The 20,937-nt window shown below is 36.4% G+C and overlaps 1 protein-coding gene across 6 annotated transcripts in view; it reads right to left on the bottom strand.

Annotated features, from left to right (window-relative positions):
- The window catches only part of LOC139471859 (zwei Ig domain protein zig-8-like), a 226,820-nt gene that overhangs the window by 117,665 nt on the left and 88,218 nt on the right, over positions 1 to 20,937 (bottom strand). For 2 of the 6 annotated variants that reach the window (XM_071254372.1, XM_071254389.1), the window contains one exon: positions 7,423 to 7,466. The exons of the other annotated variants lie outside the window; for them this stretch is intronic. The gene's annotated coding sequence lies outside the window, so the exon portion shown is untranslated. The remainder of the gene's footprint in view (positions 1 to 7,422; positions 7,467 to 20,937) is intronic. 6 annotated transcript variants of the gene reach the window in all.

Below are 20,937 nucleotides of genomic sequence, written 5' to 3'. Positions count from 1 at the left end.
ACTTCAGCTTTACAAGGGCATGAATGGCAGATGGAATTTAGTTAATTAGCAGCTAATCTTTTGTTTCCTGTCCTTGGGAAGTAATGTTTTAACAACTGTTAAAATAGAGCAGAGTCCCTGAGGTAACTTTGTTTCTTTGTACATTTGTAATACCATCTTAATTATGAAATGATCATATTTTAAGCAATTTGAAATAAAACCATAAACAAACACTAAAACATCTCTAAATCAATCAACAATCACTCAAAGAGCGTTACAGAAACCATGATGGAAATTGGATCTGAAATGTGATTGAACATTTCATCACACCCCTGCTTGGATGGAACAGCCAAATCAAGATAAAGTGGATTCAGAAGCAAGGTCAAAGATATTGTATCACAACTGACAGAGGGTCAAATATGGATATGAACTTACCTGTATGAAAAAGCAAATAACATTATTAACTGTCCCATGAAATGATTATAAGGAAAGACAAAAGAACATTGAAGGCACAGGTTGTAGAAATATTGTGGAAAGTGTGGAAAGGGTTTTGTTACTTTTATTTTATTGCAATAGTAAGGAAATGACCAAGACAATCACAAAGTAAACATTTCATAAACAATTCTCATTTTAACTGGACTTTGAACTGATTAGGTCTTCTCAAGTTAGAAGTAAATATGTCAATATTCAAATTTTACTTATTCCCATGAAATGTGTATCTTTCAGATAATCTTCAACAAACCATCTCTTGAAACACTTTTAATGATCCTAAACTTCCTTTCCTAAATTGAAACATGTTCATCAACACAGGAAACAAACACTTCCTGGCATCCTCTGCTAGAGGCTATTTACCTTTGAGCAATGTAACTGAACTCATTTCTTGCTCAATATACTCCCAGTAATGCAAAGTACTAAGTAATTAGTACACCATTTCATGTTCATAATGATTTTAATCCATTTATTAGTATTTGTTTATTGCAAATATCTTATTCCTGTACTTAGATCACATAAAAAGTTACAACTATGTTAAGAGGTGGTATAAATGGACATATAGTTATAAGTATTGAATGCACTGCTTCTAATTGTGTTTATTGAACATTTACAAAGGCTATATTAATTATACGAAGCTTAGTATGCCTCATATCAATTTACTTCTGACATAATAGTAAAATGGCTCTTTCATGTATATGCATGGTACACAGTAATCAACAATTATGCAGATTCCATGCGGCGCATTAAATGCTCAATGTATATACAGATCATTGTTTTTGTTGCAAGCTTCACACAACAAGTACTTTGTAGACAAGAATGAGAAAACATCAATATTATTTCTCTCTTTGTACTGTTATGGATCTCAAAGTGGCTCTGGAAATACAGCACTTCACTTTCAAATTTTGTGGACACCCATCCTCAGATTAAAAATCTCCAAAAGGTTTTGCCTTTCCAGCTGTATATGCTTGTGACATGTAAGAGAGAGAGAATGGTGTTTCGCTGTTTTTAGCAATATTCCAGTAATATCAAGGTGGGGACACCTGAAATGAACTTCACATGATGTACTCATGTGGAGAATTGAACTCGGGCCTTTGGCATGTTGAGCGAGCGCTTTAACAACTAGGCTACCCCACCACCCCAAATGTGCTATATACACTTATTTCACACATACAGGATATCTAAAGCAATCAGTTTTCAGTAGTCAATGCTAACAGGATGGTAATTAAGCCCCCTGTCTTAAACAGACAATCCTAACAGCGCTTTGTTTACTATCACTAAAACTTGGGTTTTACAGCTCGAAAAACCTCATGAATAGATACAGTTATTATGATCAAAATGGCATCTGGCAGCTGGATTGTTAGAGGAAGCTTAACATTTGTAGACCAAATGGCGTCAACTGACATATATATCAAAGAATGTGTAAATGTTCTGAGAGTCACTACACAAAACCCTAAATAACATGTATTACTCGAACAAGGAGAGCTGTTGTACTTTTGCTCTTTAAAGTTACAAGTTAATTACTGTGGAACACGGCAATCAAATAACCAAACTGAATGATCGCTTGCTGACTCACAGTGTTCTTCCACTGTACCGGTCTACCATGTGCTAATGGAGATGGCTCACTACTACGCAACTACATCACATGGATATGATCATGTGTGTTTCTCTAGCAGGAAGTGCCTCAATATTTCGGCAGAAACCAGGACATATTCATCCCTTCAGTAACCACAGACAGTACATATCAATTAACCTTTGATTCATCCTGTCTTTTACTGTCAGTGGTACCAAGCATTTTCAGACAGACTTTGGATGGCTTTATCAATTATGTCTTTACCTAACGACTGATCCCATACTAGGAAGTCTGTTACTATGTGACCTATCAGCACAAATATGGTTGCATTTAAAAAGTTTGATTTTAGCAAAAGATACAGAACATTATTAATGTTAACAAGGTTCCAGTATCTTCATTCTGCTGCTCCCAGATCATATTGTGAAGAAATATAAAAAAATAATTCATAATTCATATGAATTTGTAGTTGCAGTTGAGTAATCAAATGCTTATTGCCTGTGCAACATGCTTTAGATGATGATTTGCTTTTGGTGTTTAGTTGCATATATGCCCACTCTAATGCAACCAAAAAACCTGGGCCCTGTTAGAATGCAAAGACTGTCATAAGTATGGTAATTGTGACTGTCTAGCATATGACAACTTCTTGGAAAGGAGCCCGGAATGGTGCACATGTCTGTGATGCAGTGTGCTGTATGAGGCTACAGATAACATTCTTCCTGTGGCAAATGTGCTTGCTGATAGCTAAGCTTCTTTAGAGGAGGAGACAAAAACAGCAGGCTCCCCAATAAAAGCTCCCAAGGTTTGAATCTCAACAAAGGAATATATGTTAAGTGTATGGGAGTTTGATCTGACTGAAGTTGTACCTGACAGATAAAGGAAACCATGCTGCAAGCTAACCTGTAACGTCAGTCACAATAGGGCGGTCTGAAAGCCCATTGGTTAGTGCACATACTTGCTGCTCATGCATAATTAAAGGCCTGCTGTCAATTTCCTACTTTGGTACACTTTCTGAAGCCTTTCTCTAGACATCTCCTGCCTTCTCTCATTCACTTAAACTGACAGTTTGAAATACATTGAAACCTGTACATTTTGAAACCTCCTTGTTAATTGAAAGTTCTGGGTGCCATCAAAAATTATGTCAAGATACCCATAGTTTAGATATAATGAGTGAAGTTGATATATATGACAACAAAATGCTCAAAATACCTAATAGGACAGGTGATTGAGAAGTTCTGATCCTCATTAGGAAAGACTTGACCCAAAGACATTAAAATTATTTAATTTCCAACATATCTGCTTCCACATTGATTAACTATTGTTAATATTGTAAGAGGAATTTTATCTCAGTCCCACAGAAGTCCTCTTGGCTGTCTCAAAAGTTCTCCACAGGTGAACAGCTTTATTCCTGTTGGGAAAAGAAGGAAGTTTGACGGAGCCAGATAAGAATAAGGGGTCCGCTGAAAGAGTTCCAAGTCTCACTCGTTGACTGTAGCCATGGCAATGAATGTTTTGTGCATTAGCACATTGTCCTGATGGAAGAACACATCTTCCCACATTACTTAGTCTTATGTTTAAGTCTTAGTTCCTGTAATTGGCTAAAAGTGCAACAGAACATGCTCAATTTTTTGTCTGGCCTTTTGAAAGATAGTCACCCTTGGCATCACAGAATAAACAGAGGCCATAACCTTTCCAGCTAATGGAACAGTCTTTGCCTTCTTTGGTGGTAGTCTAATGCTTCCATTTTGATATATTATATAAGTGGTAATCCAGGTTTCATCTATAGTCATAGAACCTTTGTGGATCAACATCAAACAGAGTCAAATTATCACGAGTCATGTGGTGCATTTTTATCCAATGTCATCAACTAATTCTGTGATGATGAAATGTACTCTCAACTGAAACTCATTTGTGAGACGGGTCAACATCATATCATGAATTACCTACTCTCCCTGCCATGCCTTAACTATTTACAGTGTCATAGGTAGTGGAATCCTGGTGTTGTACTCACATGTTCATGGATGCTTTTTGGTGTTAAGCCCTTTTGTGCATGTGCATGGTCATGGCATAAAGTTTGTCCACTTTCTACAGGTCACAGAACCCTGCTTGTTTTACTGAATTCTCACAGCATCATGTTTTTGAGGATATACTTCTATGACATCATGTAATGTCCACAACAAAAGATTTCACTATATAAGCAACTCCTTATAAATCAAAAACTTATCCATCAACCCTCGTAGTAATAACTTAAACTATACATCCAGATAAAAAGTTCAAATCAGGGATCTGGAAACATTTTTTTGGCCAATCGGACATTTGCCTTTGGGTCATGACCACCTCATATCTGAGGTACTGAATGTATGAACAAAAAGAATAAACGTAAGTTTGAGCCCTTCAAATAATGAGTGAAGCCCATTTCTGCTGTCCCCCGCCGTGATATTGCTGGAATATTGCTAAAAGCGGCATAAAATCATACTCACTCACTCACTCACTCAAATAATCAGCTGATCACCACGAGCATGTAACACCAGAACACCAGTCAACAATCCAAACTGAAATATACAATCCCATTATTATACTATCTGGTAATAAAATCGTGTTCATTGTATATCTGGACGTATGTTTTTAATCTATTTTATCGATTTAATTCAAAACTTCATTCAAGATTGTTTACATTAATTTTGGCAAAATTGGGTCTCAAGTGATCAGTAGATCGCACAACTCACCATTATATACAACAACCACTGTCAGATTACCAATATTGATGCCCTGAAACAAACTTTAGAGGTTTGGCTCTACAATCAAATATCAATGCAATTTTGAACCTAGTTAAGACCATACATTTTTATTTTTTTCAAAAATATAAAGTGGGGATTGAGATATATACTGCCCTTTTCAATGTTGATACCGACAGAGGTGAATATTCTGGTGACAACTAGTCAACTACCACACATCTTATAACCTGAACTCTTTTCTTCTCATGAGCTACAGGTGTGAATACTTTAATCAGTGCAAACTATCCCCTAGAAGAGTGCTATGCTTTGTAAACATTGGGTTAGTCATCGGGAAGCTTCAGGCTGCTCTTAACACTATTTGCATGCCCCCCAGGCCTTGATAAGTTTAATTCTTGCTAATCATCTACCAGTTAGGAAGAATTTACACCAATTTGTCTCAAAGCTGTTTACATTTGTTCTAATTCTCCACAGGTAGATTTGATAATGAACTGTTAATGTTTATTTAAGAAGAGAAGTTGAATGAGGCGGTTTCTCCAGTTTGTTTTCTTCAACTGTCCCATTTAACTTATAAATACAGAGATTACTGTAGGGATTTTTTTTATAAATGAAACCATAAACATCATTAAATAATATTTTGTTTTTAATTTCACCATTTTAAATGAAACCTCAGAAAATGATTCTTCTAGGAAGTAAAAGCGGAGCAACACATTTCTTAAGATTATAATAAGAAGAAATAACTAGAAAGGAATACAAAAACAAACAATAAAAAATCCATAATCAGCCTCAAACCCACCTACCTGAATGGGTTGCCATATAACTGCAATAATCTTGGATGCGACTTTCATCCCCATTTCACCTCACCTCACCTACCTGAATGCCTAAAAACTGTGCCTCCAGCTACCATTATAACCAAGTATAATGATTGACAAATGGATTCCCAGTACTATATAACTTTAAAGCAGGAATTACCATGTCTATTTACCTTAACAACATCATAAGCACTCTGAAGGAACTTTGTGAGGAAAAATGTGAGGGAGTGAGTGAATATTGTTTTATGCCATATCAGCTATTCACAGCAAAGTAGCTGAGTGTGAGCCAGCTCTCTGCTCACTTTGATGAAGACAAAGTGAAGCGTTAACTAGTCAGTACATGAAGTATGGGTGAATTGGGAAGGAGTGCTATTTTAGAAACAGAAACCATAGCAAAAGATCATGTTTGTTCAATAAACTAGTTTCACTTCAGCAGATGCTAAGTCAAGGACTATTGAACATTTTCTATAGTTTTTTTGGCAATATTTTATCTTGAAAGTATGATGATTATATATAGTTTCAAACAGTTGGTGTATGTTGAAAATGTTACTGTTGTTAAACATTCATTGAAATATATAACGTCAATGCCAGAGAGTACTTTTCTTGCTAATATTTTTACTGTTTTACAGATTTGGTTAAAAAAATGAGCAGATGACGGTGGGCCAGGTTTTAAAAAAATAGATGAGAGCCAACATCGATGTGGTTACTTTTAAGGAGCAAAGATAGATGAGGTACATAGTTAACCAGAGCGATGGATTGCTGTTAATAGCTTGACTTGAAATCTACACCTTACAAAGATTACCTACTGTATATCACCTTGTATAAGGTGTGTTTTTCATACCCAAAGTTAGAGGGCTTTCAAGGGTGGTTGCCTTTAACACAGGGTTGAAGAGATTTGATGCTTTTTCCCCGAACACCACAACATGTACTTACACTGTCTGGTTATAAAACGTGTGCATTGTATATCTGGACTTATGTTTGTATTTTTTTTTATGAATTTGTATTCAAAATTTCATTCAATATTGTTCACATTAATTTCGGTGAAATCGTGTTTGAAGTGATCGGTAGAAATAATCGATAATAGTGATCAGCTTTACCAAAGTGGTACGTTTATGGTTATTAATTTATTTTAAATATATATATATTGTAAAACTGGAATTAAAATACAATGTTGTTGGAATTAATTATTCCTGATAAAATAATAGTTACAGATACAATTCTTCCGATCATCAAAATTCTTTGAAGTTATATTATTGGGTATTTTTTAACCGAATCACCAGTAGATTCCGAGAAATCGTGTGTACAGCTTCAAGCTTAGTTTACAAGACATTAGACACGGTTATGTTCATATCTGCATATAAAACAATGCCTAGAAGAACAGGAAATAAAATTTAATCGGTAAATCATCATGTCTAGTGATGTTTTATTCAAATTTCAAATTTGTATTGACTATTGTGCTTCATTCCAATTCGCCTCATAGACAGGGTACATAAATTAGCATCAATTTTGAAGGCTTTTACAGGGGGTTGCCTTATAGGTGGGGTCACTTTAAAGATGGTGATAGATGGTACCTTGTATCCTTAGTTGTCTATGCATCCTAAATGATTTCTTTAATGGCAGGGTATTACCCCACAAGTAGAAGCCTTTCCAAGACTGAACAATGTAAAATTCTGAAAGTACAGTGCTCTTCACATGGCGTGTCCCTGTTATATTTTTTAAACACATTGCACCAGCACACTCTCTTCTGAACTGTATCATTGCTGTATTGAGAAAAAACAATGTCCTTTTGTTTCAGAGTCCCTGATATCAGGAAATCAATACGATAATTCCCTTAGCTTACCTCTGGTAGCTTATCAAATAGCCCTCTTCTCATTCTTCACCCTCCTGAAAAAGATGTTTATTTACATTTAGAGGCAATGATTAATGGTTGAGACAGGAGGTGTTTTTTATGCATGTAAGTGTTACCGCAATACCAGGGAAGGGAAACTGTTGTTCTCAATGTAAATACTGTAAATCATGAAATTATGCATGAATTAAAGTGTGATCCCTGGTCTATAATGCATCATGAAACTATTGCCAAGTTACTCGACTTTTGAAAAAGTAAAACACTGTCTCCTTAATCAGCAAACGACAACAACAAGAATGTAGACTGAAAATACCATGATTGAGTATGGGTTATAAGAAATTTTTCCTGAATAATAAAAGTTGACTTTTATTCCAAGCTTAACTTCTTTCACTTGATAAGATCAAATTTCCATAAAAACGATTACAGGAAGCTCAACATACAGAATATTCAAATGAGATAGGTCATCTAATTAAGATTGTACAGATTTCAATGAAGGGTTTTGCACAATCTGAATGTAAATGTTATATATTCTCTCAGTTTCCTGTTAATGAACTGGACATTTCACTACATTGATGAGCAGTGTCTTGTCTAATTTTTACATATTTGGCATGCTTGTCAAGAATGAAGCGACTGTCACATGTACAGTACCATGCCAGAATGGACACTTGATTGATGTCACAAACCTGGAAGTGTAATTTGTTCCATTTGTTTTTGCTCGCCATAAACAAAATTCATATACCTAATATGCATGGAATGCTCATGCATAAGTTTTCAATGTAATCAACAGTCAATGATTCCCATATTTCACAAATATCTTCTTGCAGGTCTTCGGTAGTGACACTGTTATGAACACGTTTTCAACTCAAGGGATCAAAATTCAAGTGTGCCAATGGGCACATGCAGTTATGCCAAATTAAGTGTGCTAGGGCTGGGACGAGTCCGAATTTACTACCTTGGCACCCACGGCCCTATTACCCGACCCTACCCGGGTACCCACTGTAGGTCTCAAGAGATAGGTACAAAACGTCTGATTGGACATTTTGCTTTACCATAGCCCTGGCGAAACATATTTAGATGATTGGCTTCTAAACTGTTTTAATGGTTACCCATAACTCAAATACAAGTCAAGTGACTGTCAATTTATACTTAGAATGAATGATCAAACAGAAAATTCAAACACGCATCACTCAAGTTACTCGTTTCTGGTTACTCGTTGCCTTTGAAACTTGGTTTAATACTGCAATAACAAATCATAATAGTCTCAAGATTTAAGAGCAACTGTTCACAACTGGTAGTAGCTGTGCACTGATCAGTTATAGTTGTAGCTGTTCTGTGTCGATGATATGACAGGTAGGTTCATAAAGTTAAATACTATTTTGACATGATTACAGCTTGGCCGGTGTACCGGCCTGCAGTGTCTGGGGACTCAGGTTTGAAATAGTTCAATCATGTTGATCATCGTGCCCAGGAAGGAAATTCAATATGTTTTTGCACATATTTATAAAAATTATTTTTACATGCGAATCATGATTATCAACAGAAATACTTGTCAGTCACTTTCATCAATAAACTAAGTGTGCCAAAGAGGCACACAGGTTTGGAATTCAGTGTGCCTTTACAGTTTTTAGGTGTGCCCTCGGAACGGTGGCACTCTTTTGATACGAAGCCAAATGTTTTCTATAATGTTTATATTTGAAGACTGTGCAGGCCACCTGAGTGACTAAATTTGGTTGTTGATTATTTTCATTTATTATGTGCACAGTGAATGGGAGCATTGTCATCTTGAACGAAAAAAGAACTGTTGGGGAAAGTGTTGTGCAATCACTGGCCACAAATTTTCCTTCGACACTTCTTGATATTTCTTTGCATTTGCCATCTCTTCCAGGAATGTTAATGTCCCCACACCCTCATATGTTATGGATCCCCAAATCAAACACTCAGAAGTTTGCCAGGGGGTGACTGAGGCATCCTGGGTACGAGTCTTCTCCCACCTTTCACCACACATAAATACAGTTGTCTGTCCTGGTTTCTATCCTAGATTCATTACTGAACACTACCGTGTCCCAAAATGCAATAATTGTCGTTCTAAGTTTAGATGGGAATTACAAAACTCCTTTTGTTTCCTGTTGACCTCTCGAATTCTAAAGTGTTGTGAACAATCCATACAAGATAATTCATGCTGAACAGTTCTTGTGGAAACAGAAGGCCTGTTTTCATCAAAGTTGTTAGAAATATATGTAAGCGATGATCATCTACTGACTTTGACACAACACGTCTCTATCAGGGTTGCTCAGAATCTTTAGTCTCCCAGTTCGTGGCTGATTTTCCAAACTTCCTCTATCGTTAAAGCAATGAATCACACCATGCACTGTGCTCTGGGGTAGACCTAGCTGTTGATGTCTAGCTCTGCAGGATTTGCCATTCAAATGCAGGTCTGTGATAACTTCTTTTTTGTCAGGTGACAGAACATTCCTTCTATGAACCATCGTAAAGTCAATGGCATAAATCATGAGAAACAGCAGCCGACAACATGGTACGTGATACTTGGTGAAATCATAAATCTGTGGGCAAAGTTTGACATCATAATATATCGCTGGTCGGAAGTTAGACTCAAATGCGATGGTCTCAAGCCCAGCTTGCTGTGTCTCAAGTGTCCCTTAACTTATGTCATGGTAGTGTATTTGGCAGAACTCAATGATCTGACATATATTATTATTCGTCTCAGTTTGCAGCTGTGCAGTGAACTTAACAAAAGATAAACACCAGTGTGATTAAAGAAAAATGTGTTACTTAATGGGAGCAAAGTTATTGCTTACATTTTCCACATACAATTTCAATCTTACAGTATTTTCATGACTTACAATACTCAACATTAGAAGACTGATAGGTTGAATAACATTTAAATAATTAGGGCTCCTAATGTTGTGAAAGTTTGTAGTTACCAGTGTCTGAAATAACTGCCTGCCTGCCTGCCTGCCCACCTGCCCACGGTGGGTAACTTTTCTGTTGGGCTGCATGGAATTTCCTCCACTTGCCCGACAGCCTGGCAGATAATATTAAGACTACTTATGTATTCAGTTCTATTATATCTCCTTACAGATTCTCAAGTAATTGTTTGCATTATTTCAACTGAATCAAGAGGCAGGGATTGACCTAAGCCACTTTCAATAGTTTCATCTGCATTGACACTAATTTTTTCCTACAAATGTAAAAATATTGTACTGCTTGAATAAAATTACCTACCTTATCTAATAATATCCAGGAATCAATACACATAATACTACCATGAATTTGGAATTTACTCAATTGTGATTGGTCAATCAGAAGCTATTAAATCACTATAACCCCCCTCCGATTAAAACAGCTGGTTTGACGGACACATCACCGCGGAAGCTAATATTCATAGAATAGAACTATTTTCAGTCATTGTCGGTAGGCATATTTAAATAATTATATCTACAATTATAGTTTACAAACTGCACAGATGCGGTTACTACAATATTCAAAGGATGTGTGGCAATACATTTCATGAAGAAATCACGATAGAAATCTACAAAGGGACTGTATTTACATTTTGGAGACAACATTGAGCTTGAAATTTTGGCGCTTTTCTATATACGACTTTAGTCAAAGGATGTGTGGCAATACATTTCATGCAGAAATCACGATAGAAATCTACAAAGGGACTGTATTTACATTTTGGAGACAACATTGAGCTTGAAATTTTGGCGCTTTTCTATATACGACTGTGACGTCATATCATTTGCATCACAATGAGCGAAATAACGCCATAATGGTGACGTGCGATGTAGAACGAAAGCTTGCTTAGTTTTCTTTAGGGATGCCCACCTCATGTTAGCTTACCAAGTTGCCGTGCTTATATGCTTTCAATGCCTGTTATATGTTCGAGTGAAGTATCACGGTGTAACAAACTGCATAAGTATATACAGTGCCATATTTTGTTCGGTGATTCCATAATTCAGATCGAGAACCCACTCAAACACTGGATTCAACCCAAGCCGCTTCTCTCAATATTTTTGCTAACACCAAAGAGTTCGCGTTTTATTTAGTCATGGTCGAATGGAGATAAACATACCGCATTTTCAATGTAGAGCCAGGTTACCTGTACATTTAACTGCGCTAAATTTAACATTTGAAACCTCACGCTGTGCATTCGGTTCCAAATTCAATTTCAATGGCTCTACATTGAAAACACAGTATGTTTACCTCCTAATTGCATCCCTTTAAAAAAAGTTTTGAGATCTGCTGTGCAAACACACGTTTTTGTTCATTTATTCAGTAGATGGTTACCAAGCATGCCGTCCTTGTATGATATACCATATTTTCTTGAGTATAGTGCACACTTTTTTCCAAAAAAACACAGCTATATAGAAGGGGGATGCACATAATACACGCCAAAATGCCATAATGAGTTTTGATGCTCTCAACTTTAGTTGACAGATAATGGATACATATATCATAAATGCCATACTTTGACTCATTAAAAGTCATATTTGTTATAGTTTGATGATTCTATGTCAACACGTAGTTCACGCGATCACATGCACAGGAGCCTCAACGGTGACTGGTAAAACTGGTTTCATGTGAAAAATAAGAACCGGCAATAGCGATCAGCTGCTTCGCTTGAGGTTGTTATTATTTTAAATGTATTTAGTGAAAGCTGCAACTAAAATAACAAGGTATTGGAATATATTATTCCTGATAAAAAAATATTTTCAGATACAATTTTTCCCGATCATTGCATTAAAATCCTGTAAAGTTATATATCATTGGCCGAATCATCGGTAGATTCCAAGAAAACATGTGTCCAGCTGATTGCTGTTTCCGGCTTCGTTTAAGAGAAAATACACAAGGTATTCTTAATCCCTGAATGTAAAACAATGCCTAGCAGGACAAAAAATACAATCTAAACGGTAAATCAACATGTCTGGTGATTTACTAAAATTTGAACTTACCAAGTTTCTCATCACTGTTCGTTTACCGGAATTCTCCGAAGGGGTATGATTAATGTTTTTCCACGCATAATATTCTAATTATTTTTTTTCCAAAATACTGAATCTGCTTAAGGGGGTGTGTGCATTATATTTGACTGTGCACTATACTCAAGAAAATATGGTAAGTGACATGTACTTTGGTGTTGTTATTATTAGTACAAATGTGCGAGAAATGAAAACGTATTTTAAGTTAAAAATGATCACGATTTATTATTGAAAACGATTAGAGATGAATTGATACGATTGAAATGTATGTTCTCATCTCGAAGAGTGTTTCTTCACTTCTTTCTCGCCCTGCACATGCTGCCACTCCTCAATACGAGCGGACAAGCCGACTTTTTTAGTCCTGATGTCAACATAACCTTACTCAATAGTTTATTCAATCATCAAAAGTTGTCAATAACACTGCATGCTATCTCTTACTGTGTATAACCGATTCCTTTATTGCTGCATGGAACTTTGAATAAGCTGACAATGGTCGAGTGCGCAACATTGTTGATCTCTGATTGGCACAACAAGTATTTGGGTTTTCTTTACAGCATAAACACTTTGGAAGAACATGAAACAGTGATCTACACTGCCAAATTTATTAAACATATTTCTTGTCATTTAAATCCTAGCAGATATCAAGAAAGAAAATGACACGGGTAATGCTACTATCACACCAAAGTAGTTTTATCCCGTTTCACCCCGTTAAAAAATACTAGAACGGGCTGTGGTAGAACCCGTAGTTTGGCATAAGATATTATGCTGGTTCGTTCATAAGCAGTCCTCAATAAGTCTATCTGAATCTTAGCCAGTCTGCAGTCTGTTTGTATCCAGTTCAGATCGTGTAAAAGTGCCCATTCACCTCATCCCGGCAACGTTTCGAAGCAGTTCCAGCACATCCATAGACATTCTGAACCCAGTCTTAACCAGTTCAACCTCATACTACCTCGTTCACAATACGTTCAAGCCAGTTATGACTAATTCTTAACCCGACCAACTCGTTCGCAGTACATCCAAAGTACGTGTGTATACCGAGCGCATTGTAGCCAGACTTCATTCAAGTTCAGGGCTCCGAGCTGTACACATCATGCCTCCAAAGAGAAGTTGACCCAGTCAGTGTGCACACGTACTGAAATTTATGTCCGACTGCACCGCGTCTTAACACGTCCTTAGTAGGTTCGAAATACGTCAATTTCGTTAGGAGTACGGCAGTTCCGTAAATAATACGTCTTTCTTGTTTTAAGTACATTGTCAATCCTACAAATTGAAGAACGGGATGGACGGGATAAAATTTTGAGCAGAATCAAAGTTCTGGAGCACCCTCCCCGTCCGAGCCGCCCATGAAGTTCGTAAAAAGACTGTCAATAGTTGCTACTACGTCCACTACGTTCATACACAGTTGGAGCTTCTTCAACAACATTTTCACGAACGTATTGAGAACTAGTTTGGTGTGATGGGGGTATAAGGTCAAAACACAGGCAAATTTCAATTTTGGAATGACAAAACATAAACTAAATAGATACCTACAATTCTTTCTCTATAATAATACATAAATTTCAGATCGCAAACGATCATATTTTAGAAGAAATTCACCTAGCCTCAGATAAGACGGTGAAAGAGTCTTCACCAACTTACCCTCGTGCAAGAATTATGGCCACCATGCTAGAAATGTGAATTTTGAACTATTTCTAGTGGCCAAACAGATGAAATAGACAGTGAAATTGATGAAAGAACTGTGTTTCACCTAAATCAATAAAGTAAGTAATACATTTTATGCAAACAAACTATAACACCATTTACAACAGTTACTATTTCATGTCATCACTTTGAATACATATAATAACGATCTAACCAGACATAATTGAAGACCTAGAAATCGGATAACTGCAGATTGTTGTCTCCCACATGTCAATGAAATGAACAGTTGATCGTCCGGAAACACATCTGCAAAATTATCTATAATTGTCCTTCTGTAAGGTCCATTTTGTGACAAAGTTTACGACAAATGAATGTACAACAGATATGTAACCTAACATGATGCAAGGTTTTACAGATGCTACACACTTAATGCAAATAAAAATTTACATTGATAAATGAGACACTGAGTCCCTTGTGAATCAAATCTGACATGGGTGTCAGACTTGGAAGTTTGATTGGAATTCTGTGAGCTGTTCTTATGACATCATTGCTGGGATAATGTAACATAATTTCAGATGCATCAAAGTCTGTTGCAGAAGAGATTCATTTCACATGCTTCCATTTGGTACATGAAGGTCACAAAGTTTTCAAATTAATTTCATATTAAGGTCATACATGTAACATATGATCAATTTTTGTGTCAGTCATACTTGATATCATTTGTCATGACAATAGTATTCAGGTGTTTCACCTTGACTTACGAAAGTTAGGATCCAGGGGACCCCCAAATAATTACATTGAATGGTCCGTCCATGCCTTGCAAAGTAATGAAATTGTGTACAGTGTAGTGTGTAATGTATGTTTTGATAATTACTTCAAAGCCTGGTGAGTGGACATGCTTGCTGGATGAAACAATGGACACCTATAACTGCTCCTGATACACTGTAGGTACAGTTATTATTGTGCGTCCCATCAGGACGCAGTATGTGTTTTGTGTCCGTTCTCTATATCTGTGTGAAATGGATGCATATTTGAACGTCGCTTAAAAAACCCTGAGAATTATCTAGGATTCTTCTCAAGTATAACAAACATAACCTGAAAGCTGATGGAAACCGAAACTATTGTTCTTTCAAGCATAGGTATCACCAGATGCTCGGAGTTAATTCTTGAATCCTGTCAATGTTTAACAACAGAAATTAGGTTATGAACTTTATCTATGCTTCATGTAATCTCTTCGTGACTTTCAAATATTCTGATAAAAGCTTCATTGTGCTGCATTTTGATAAAATGGGAAATTATTATTATTACAAAGGAAATGGACCATGTGCAGATACCAACAAAAAACACACATCATTACTTCTTTGTAGGATATTGAGAAATTCAGAGAAAATACCACATAAGGTCAACTTGTCAAATATGGATATCCCCATGCTGAGTCAGTAATTAAAGAAAAAAATAATTGATGACACAAAGGAACTTCCTACAATTTTTAGCACTACCATAAAGTCTGTAAGTTAAAGCTTTCAGCCTCATAGTGAGATGCCCTGTATTTTCCATTCTATCAGTGCTCTTGTGACCACATACATTCTATAGCTTAATAATAGACATTCCAATTAGGACCATACCCTGCTGTGCTCTCTGCTGAGTACAATAGACAGGTTTACCATGTTCATTATAACTAATGACCATCAAAATATGGGTCAAACCTGATGAATGATCTAAGCCATTTCAAATTGCTATGTGCATAACTTTCTTAAAGGCACCAGAATAGACTCATATGAAACTACATGAAAAACCAATATGTGAACTTAGAACTGCTAGGCAAAATCAATGCAATGCTATTCAGTACCATGTGCAATTACAACTATTTTCCAAGTCATTCACATGGTAGGATATTTGAGTTTGAGAATACTTCATATTCATAGACTTCTCCGAAGCAAAAACTAATTGGACTTAAGAGCTCAATGTAACTTCTACTTAAAAGGTCATACAGGATAATCTTCCGTAGCACCACCAACAATAAATCAACCACTTGGGACATTCTTATTGGTAGTGTTTTATCATCCTTAACACATCATGCAGATTCAGAACTCGTTGGTCACAATGACCTAGTGACCGTGGGATGAATGTCACATCAAACAGAGGACGACTTAATGTTCATAATGGGAATAGGGCATTTAACAGCCATCTGCAGCATAAGATAGCATTGCCTGAGTTTAACACTTGTAACCTTCAAAATAGATTCAGGATTCTTCAATCTGTTAAAGTTAATTGTGGCCAAGTGGAAAATATTTGGTTTTATTTCAGATTCTAATCAAAATTCATCATTTGCACTAATTTTATTGTTGATCATCAAGGCAAATAAATTCCAAGAATCTGAATTTACATAATAATTACTTGATGTTGTTCATGATGGTTGCCTGCGTTTCTATAGTGAAACTGTACACCTGCAGCATTGCATTGTATAGTTTGTCTGCAAAATTCATTAAAATCACTATGGACTGCATGGCCATTAATTTCATTAAACATGAACAAAACAGATTTTTTTTACATTATATTTGACACTATGGGCCAAATGTAAAGAAAACTTAGATCACCAAACCATAGTCCAGTGTCAGTAATGAAGTTAAGCTCAACCCACTCACAGTACTTTACTGTCAGGTTACTTCACTCTGTACTGTCCCTGGGCAAGATAACTCTGTACTGACACTGGCCAGTTGCATCTTATAGTCTCTCTGATAAAGACAACAGTGAGGATATGTCAAGAGGAATAACTCCCTCAAATAATATAATCAAGCCTGAACTTAATAACAGAGTACTGTAGCCAGGTTCAAACAGAGATATAAAATTAGTGTTCGGTATATATTTGTCCATGATTTTGGATTTTTCTGATGTACTGAAAGCACTTCAATACAAGATTAATTAAAACAAGGCTAAAAAATATTATTTACAGAAAACGTTCATAATCAGAATGAAATCTGAAACTTCTTGGAATATTCATGTCAAGCATAATGCTACGTGCTGTGAATGAACTTGAGCACAGAGTTATTTCACTATATATGATAGCAGCATTCTTTGTGTAATATGGCCAGAAGTGTACTTCTCTGATCTTAAAATGTTAACCTGTCTACCTTTCAAAAAGTAATTATCAGTCTGTTACTTTGACAGCATATAATTTGTTTTACAGCTATGCAGTAATTACTAGAGACTGATATAATCTTAATTGATATATCATTGCTACAAGAAAGTCACTAGGAAGCTCAGGACATTGCAAAGCAATATCATTGTTTTGGTGTGTAAAGCAAGTACACTATCATTAATGAGTAAAAGATCATTCCAATTTCCAAAAAAGTGTAAAACAGCGCATGGCTTTATTCTACATTTCAAAATGTGTGGTAAAAAGACCAGAAGATCCGAATAATACTTTTCAAATGTACTACATAACAAGGATGTTGATATGTGTTTTTAAGTTAATCCTCCAAAACATATGGACATTTTTTCAAGATACCGAACTGATATTAAGTAAGTGATGATAAATATTTTTGTAGACTGAGAAAAGAAGAATAAGGTACTTTGAATGTTAAGAATTAACTGCAATAAAAACTGTGCTTGGTCAAGCCATGATCTGCCCACAAAGCTAGCTATCAAGAGAGATGAGAAAGAAAGGCATGATAACATCAGTCAGACAAAAAAAAAGACATCCAGCTCTAGTCTATACTGGCATGCACACCTCCTACATTCAACAACAGGCAAAGTGCCCACAGCAGTAGCCATGGTTCCGTCTGAAGGCCAGAAAATAGATTCAAGAAAACAAATAAACAGCATCAAGTTCTAGACTTACACAATACAATCATCAGAAACATGGGGAAAAAACATGTAACCAGGAATATCATATTTAACTCCAGGTAACATTAAAAAAGAAAACAAATCGCAGATGGTTAGGCAAATGTTGTAATCTTTAGGAGACATATGATGCACAATGCAAGAACGTTAATTCCATTTCTTTCACATGTTTGTAAGAAGTAAAGAGTTGTTCAGAAAATCATCTGGTCATTTACCAAAAAAATGGCTGAATCGAGAAAACTGTACATCAATACACACTATATTGCATCTTCACAGTAAAAGTATAGCACCTTATGTTTCCATGCACTGCAGTCCATGAAGGTTTCTGTCAGCATGCTCATACTCGTGATAACTGACAATCTTCTTATCAAAACAACTTCACAGTGGAAGTGGAGCACCCTACATGTTTTCTCTCATTTACCGTTCAGTGCAGAACCTGCATATCTATATACTTATACAGACATACAATTACTACATCTTCATGGTAAAGAAATCAACAGAGCCAGATCTAACTATTAGAGATTGACAATGTAAATCATGATATACTATGTCACAGTTCATACTGTTTTCACTCTGTGGCGATCCAGGTTAGAATAGGTCTTCAGCAACCCATGCTTGCCGTAAAAGGCAACTATGCTTGTCGCAAAAGGCAACTAAAGGGATCTGTTGGTCAGGCTCGTGGACTTGGTTGATGCATGTCATCGTGTCCCAATTGTGTGAATTGATGCTCATGCCATCAATCAGGGGATTGTCTGGTCCAGACTCGATTATTTACACACCACCACCATATAGCTGGAATATTGCTGAGTGCAGTGTTAAACAACAAACAAACATCATATCATTTTCAAACACATACATCATCTGTTGGTGAAACATAAAGTTATAGGAATATCCACACAAAATGCATTGAGTTGACACGAGGGGTGGCAGAAAAGTTCTGAGTATAAAGACAAAGGATGTATAGTACACCCTCAACACTTTGCATGTAAAATACACAACCAGGCAGCATATTTCTGCAGGCATCAAAGTGACCAGGTGTTTACTGTTGATGAAAATTGTCAAATTTAGCACAGTCATCAAGCCTGTCAAGATAAAAGGGCTATCTCCAACAGCCATTCATGTGGGCGTGGATGGGATTATACTCCTCCTTTGCCAGAGTTAACAGGTGAGCAAGGGAATTCAAGAGGGCAAGCGGAGTCGGGAAGATGATCAGGATTCAACTGTCACCCCTAAGGAAAATGTTGATAACATACATGATATGAGTATGGATGATCAATGACTCACCACATGTCACATAACCACCCATAGGCATCTCTCATGAGAGAGTTGAGAACATTCTGAGTATGAACTGGGCATGACAAAGGTTTCAGCACGCTGGGTTCCAAGGCTTGTGACTCCTCATGAGAAATGTTCCAGTTTTGTCATCTCTCGTGAGAATTTAAGTCTTTTTGAAGCAACCCAGCTGAATTTGTTGATCTATTTGTAACCATGTGTGAGTCTTGATTTCACCACTATTAGTCAGAGACTAAACAATAGTCAAAGTAGTGGAAACATCGTACGTCTGAAGAAGAGGCAAAGTCTGTTCCATCAGCTGGTATGTGATGGCTTTGGTTTTCTTGACAATCCTACAGACTACTGAAAGGTCAGAAAATTGCAATATTGTGCTAATTTGCTTAGGCAACTGCATAAGAATATCAAGGCTAAACATCAAGGAAACTGACTAAAGGTGTGTTGTTCCACAAGGACAAAGCATCTGTGCATAAGTCTGCTGTCGCCATGGCTGCAATGCATGACTCTTTGAACTCATCAAAAATCTTCCGTATTCACCCGCTTTGGCACCAACAGATTTCCATCTCTTCCGAAGCATTCAGAAAGAACTGTCTAACTGTCTGGCAAGCATCGTACAAATGATGATTACGTTATTTCTCATGTGGAGGACCTTTTACACCAATTGACAATTTATATTTCCTCTCTTGAGATGTATGATCATGGAAAGAAGTTACATGTAATTTGATCATACTGCCTCAACACGAATACACCATTAACATGTTTCAATTCGGCATTAAAGTGGGATTGTGGTCCATGGCCTGGTTCTTATTTTCATAGGTGCAGTCATAATTTGTGTCTTATGCCTTTTAACTAAGGACATAATAAATTGTTATATTGATAAACATAATAAAGTTTGAGTTTGTAGATGAAAAGATAGAGTTTAAATACAACTTGCTAGGGCAGACAACATGTCTGAGCATAACTAGTTCCCTTTAAGAAAACTGATGTTCAGGTTACTAAACAAACACTGATAGGTAAATGTCAGTCCTTACACATTTATCTCCTCCATAACAAATACCAGTACATGAAGTATCCTTATTACCTTAGATCTCTGCTGGAAATTATGCAAAAACAATCCTTTGCTGACAGATCAAAAATAGATTAAGGTCTTACTTCAGAGAAAGGCTTTATTTGTTGGAATTCAAGAATATACACAGGTAATATTTAATAATGGGAGCAAAACTCATGTGTCTCAACTGTATTCAAGACATGTAGCACATTGTTGCACTCATGAGAACAAAACCCAAATATCAAGTTTTTTGTTTGTTGTCTTTTTTGGTAGTGTATGTGGCACATTGTTGCAGTAACAGGAACAAAAAAACATGTCTCAAGTATTTGCAGTGTATGTAGCACATTGTTGCATTGAGGAGAACAAAACCTATGTTCGTCAAGTGTAGGTAGCACATTGTTGCATTAATGAGAACAAAACCCATATGCATGTGTCTCAAGTTTTTGCAGTGTATGTAGTCAGATAGCCAATAGTAATAAAATACTTCTCATTTGACTGGTTGAGTATTTGAAAAGATTATTGTCATCAGTAAGCCAGCAACCAGCAACGGTTGTCAGTTAGTGTCCAGTTGGTTTGGTATTGCTTATTGTTTGCTATTTACAGAAGTTGGATCAGTGAAAATGTAGCACACTACCCAGTTAGGCATTTCAATGACACTTCACTGAGATCAATATTTTTCAGTCTCAA

The sequence above is a fragment of the Haliotis cracherodii genome, unplaced genomic scaffold (genome assembly GCF_022045235.1).
Source record: "Haliotis cracherodii isolate W230 unplaced genomic scaffold, xgHalCrac1.p SCAF_1, whole genome shotgun sequence".
NCBI lineage: Eukaryota > Metazoa > Mollusca > Gastropoda > Lepetellida > Haliotidae > Haliotis > Haliotis cracherodii.
This window is presented reverse-complemented; position numbering and strand designations above follow the sequence as displayed.